Source organism: Barbus barbus (assembly GCF_936440315.1).
Source record: "Barbus barbus genome assembly, chromosome: 23".
NCBI classification, from domain to species: Eukaryota; Metazoa; Chordata; class Actinopteri; order Cypriniformes; family Cyprinidae; genus Barbus; species Barbus barbus.
The window spans coordinates 12,601,331-12,605,937 of record NC_136751.1 but is presented as its reverse complement, the minus strand read 5'-3'; the positions used below and the strand labels follow the sequence as shown (position 1 = coordinate 12,605,937).

At 39.6% G+C, this 4,607-nt stretch overlaps 1 pseudogene across 1 annotated transcript; it reads left to right on the top strand.

Moving 5' to 3' along the window:
• The first annotated feature begins 914 nt into the window (after window positions 1-914).
• Window positions 915-4,345, top strand: LOC306842994 (extracellular calcium-sensing receptor-like; annotated as a pseudogene). The gene is made up of 6 exons: window positions 915-1,135; window positions 1,270-1,561; window positions 1,774-2,553; window positions 2,767-2,994; window positions 3,202-3,325; window positions 3,450-4,345. The product of its transcript is annotated as an extracellular calcium-sensing receptor-like (transcript).
• The last annotated feature ends 262 nt before the right edge of the window (window positions 4,346-4,607 follow it).

Sequence of the window (4,607 nt, the reverse complement as noted above, 5' to 3'; positions counted from 1 at the left end):
GGACTTCAGGACGGCTGGGCGGAACCAGCGGGACTTCAGGAGGGCTATTACGAGGAGCAGGCACTGGAGGGCACTTGCGAGGAGCAGGCACTGGAGGGCACTGTGGGTGAGCGTGTACTGGGGAGAGGACGGGAGCCGAGAATTCCCGAGGAAGTGCCTCATCCAATAAACCCCCATTCGGTGTCGGGGAAACCCACTTAGTGGGTGGCGAAACCATCTGAGCCGCGGGGAGCGGAACCACTTTCGCCGCGGGCGGAACGTTCATCGCCTCGCACGGCGGTATCCTCATCGCCGTGGACGGAACATTCGACGCCAAGGTCGGCGGTTTCCTCTTCGCCGCAGATGATTTAAAATTGTCCAAACTCGGTCCTGGAGGGCCAGTGTTCTGCAGAGTTTAGCTCCAACCCTAATTAAACACACCTGAATCAGCTAATCAAGCTCTTACTAGGCATACTAGAACTTCCATGCAGGTGTGTTGAGGCAAGTTGAAGCTAAACTCTGCAGGACACCGGCCCTCCAGGACCGAGTTTGGACAGCCCTGGTTTATTCAGTGTTTTAAACAACCTTGGTCATGCTAATTCAGATTATTACAACTGGTTTTAAATTAATATTATTTTAGTTCAAAACTTCATAGTCCTGGTGTTAGTAATCTGCACTTAATCTGTGTTTCAGAATGCCATTTTAAAGCCATGATTATACTCTTGTCTTAATTTAAACCCTCTCTGGGAAATAAAGTCAGTACAAATAAAACTGTCCGGACTCCTTTTTTTTTTTTTTGAGTGCAACTTGAGAGCAAAAAGTGAATTAGAGTGAATGATTTATTATGCCATTCCCAAAGGGCATTTTAATATATGATATAAGGCAGCATTACCCTTGTTCTGCCTCAGATGTTCCTGCCCTGCATACATATTGGCATGGCTAAGAGCACTATGTCACTGCTGATAAACTTGCTGGTGGTGTATGTCATCTGTGTACCATCCTCAGCACAAGTCTGCAGACTGCTTGGTCAGCCTGCCCTCTCTCTACTTTCTGCAGATAGAGACATCAACATTGGGGCAATTTTCTCACTCCACAAAAGTGCTCTTTTGAAGATACATAATTTCACTTCCAAACCAGAGCAAACAACATGTGGGAGGTCTGTATGATAATGACTCTGTATGACCTGTCATTGACACAAAGTGGTAGTAATAATAATAATAATAATAATAATAGTAACTGAACATACAATGATTATTTGCAACACATTCAGCTGATGCTTTATTTTCACAGCTTGAACTTGCGTGAATTTAAATTTGTTCAGACTCTGATTTTTGCTATTGAGGAGATCAATAACAGCACACAGCTGTTGCCTGGTGTTTCTTTGGGCTATAAAATATATGATTCCTGTGGCTCAATAGCTCAGGCTATCTTCTCAGGCATGGCTTTGATGAATGGCTATAAAGAAACACTGAGTGATACGTCCTGTTATAGACCACCAGCTGTACATGCTATTGTTGGGGAGTCAAACTCCTCTCCCACCATTGGCTTGGCATCTTTAGTTGGTCCATTCAGCATACCTGTTGTAAGAGCTTGTTATTATGTTGAAGTAAATACAAAAAGCAATGTGCTCAGTTTATTTAGTATGTAGTTATTTACTATGTTTATTTAGTAGTCTGTTTAGTAAAATTATGCTTTTACGATACAGAAATAGAGTAAAAATTGAAAATTAAAAGGTATATGGAAAATATCTTTGCATGCAGGTAACATACTCTGCTTTTTTTTAATCTGTTATAGATCAGTCATTTTGCCACATGTGCATGCCTGAGTAACAAAAAAAGGTATCGATCCTTCTTCAGAACAATACCCAGTGATTATTACCAAAGCAGAGCACTGGCTCAGCTTGTCAAGCACTTTGGCTGGACCTGGGTTGGGACAGTCAGGAGTCGCAGTGACTATGGTAATAATGGTATTGCAACATTTGAGGAGGCTGCAAAACAAGAAGGGATTTGTATTGAGTACTCAGAAGCTGTATTTAAAACTGATCCAGAAGAGCAATTTCTCAAGACAATAGAAGTGATAAAGAAGGGCACTGCTAGGGTGGTACTGGCTTTTATGGCATTCGGAGATTTTGTCCTCCTCCTGAAAGCAATTGCTCAACACAACATTACAGGTATACAGTGGATTGGCAGTGAATCCTGGATTACTTCTCAAAATCTGGCAGAAACAAAAGAATTCAGTTTCCTTTCTGGAGCTGTGGGTTTTGCTATAGCAAATGCCAAACTTGTGGGCCTGCGAGAGTTCCTACTGAATGTGCACCCTGATCAAGAACCAAACAATGAACTTTTAAAAGAATTCTGGGAAACAGTTTTTCAATGCTCTTTCAGGAACAGCGACAGTGGTGGCTGTACTGGCACAGAGAGACTTGCAGAGCTGCAAAATTAATATACTGATGTATCTGAGCTACGAATAGTAAATAAGGTGTATACTGCAGTGTATGCTGTTGCACATACACTACATAATGTCTTCAGATCCTCCACCAACACAAGCAAAGGAGAATGGCCCACACCACAAAAGGCATGTAAGAGCATGAAAAGTACAAAAAAAAAAAAAAAACCTTGTTACACATTATACTGTATACATAAGCATGACCAGATGCAACCAACCCTGCTCCACCAACCCCACACATGTTGTTAATTCATTATTATTCATTGCTTAAATGTATAATTACGCTGTAACAAGGACACACACACACAAAAAAGAATAATGTTTCTGCCATTTTTCACTCAGATGTTGGAATATATGAAAGATGTGAGCTTCACTGTTAAAACAGGTGAGAAAATCATCTTTGATGCAAGCGGTGATCCAGTAGCGAGATATGATCTGGTGAACTGGCAGCCTGCTGAGGATGGAAATATTCAATTTAAGCATGTGGGCTTATATGATAGCTCACTATCTTCAGAGCAATGCCTTCAAGTCAATCAGGAACACATGCTATGGACAGGAAACAGTGGACAGGTACATAGATACTATATACACTAACAGCATTGAAGGCATGTCAAATAGGTGTTTGAATTATGAGGAGAGCCGTCAAGAAATATAATTTACATTAATATACCTGAAAATATATGAAAGCAGAATGGTGAAAAAGCTGGAAAAGTAATTCCATGTGGTTAAGTAAATAAATTAAAAAATCAAATCATCATTTGGCTTATTTTCTCATAGTTGCCTGTGTCCGTATGCAGTGAGAGCTGCCCCCCCGGCACTAGGAAGGCTGTGCAAAAAGGTCGGCCTGTCTGCTGTTACGACTGTATTCCATGTGCAGAGGGAGAAATCAGTAATGGCACAGGTAAAATAGTACATGCTAGATAGGTCTTGTGATAAAGTGCAATAAAGTGAAGTGTAAACATTGGTTAATTGATCTTGTGATTCATTTTCCATTCAAATAATCTGTTCTTGAAATTCCTTTACAGATTCTAGTACATGCTTTCCTTGTGATTTGGAGTACTGGTCAAATGAAAGCAGAGACAGATGTGTATTAAAAGTGGTTGAATTCCTTACCTATACAGAAATGATGGGGATGGTGCTTTGTATTTTTTCATTCATTGGGGTGCTACTAACAGCAATTATATCTCTTCTTTTTTATCTTCATAAGGAAACACCTATTGTAAGGGCCAACAACTCAGAGCTGAGTTTCTTGTTGCTCTTCTCGCTCTCATTGTGTTTTGTCTGTTCATTTACGTTCATTGGTCGGCCCACTGAGTGGTCCTGTATGTTGCGTCACACAGCATTTGGGATCACTTTTGTCCTCTGTATCTCCTGTGTTCTGGGGAAAACTATAGTGGTCTTAATGGCTTTCAGAGCTACACTTCCAGGAAGCAATGTCATGAAATGGTTTGGGCCATTTCAACAGAGACTCAGTGTTGTTTCCTTAACATTAATACAGGTTATTATCTGTGTGTTTTGGTTAACAATATCTCCTCCTTTCCCATATATGAATTTGAGCTATTACAGAGAAAAGATAATTTTAGAATGTAACTTAGGTTCAGCCCTTGGATTCTGGACTGTTCTTGGTTATACTGGCCTGCTATCAATCTTGTGTTTTGTTTTAGCCTTTTTTGCTCGTAAACTGCCTGATAACTTTAATGAAGCCAAATTTATCACATTCAGTATGCTCATATTCTGTGCTGTCTGGCTCACTTTTATTCCAGCTTATGTCAGCTCTCCTGGAAAATTTACTGTAGCTGTGCAGATATTTGCTATTTTAGCTTCAAGTTTTGGTTTATTATTTTGCATTTTTGCCCCAAAATGTTACATCATTTTGCTAAAACCAGAGAAAAACACAAAGAAACAAATGATGGGGAAATGATGAAGCAATACAGATGATGCAATAAAAAAATATATATATTTCGTTAATTCTGTCAAGCAAAACACAGGCCATGTGATTTGGGCCACTGAAGCATTTAAGCATTAAAGGCTGTTACAAAATATATAGGAAATGCTCAATATTATATTACTGTATAAATAAAATAAACAATTAAATAAAAAAAATAAAATAAAACGTTGTAGTCACTAAACAGGTGGATTTCCATGTTTCACAAAAATAAAGCCTACATTATAGCAGCACTATT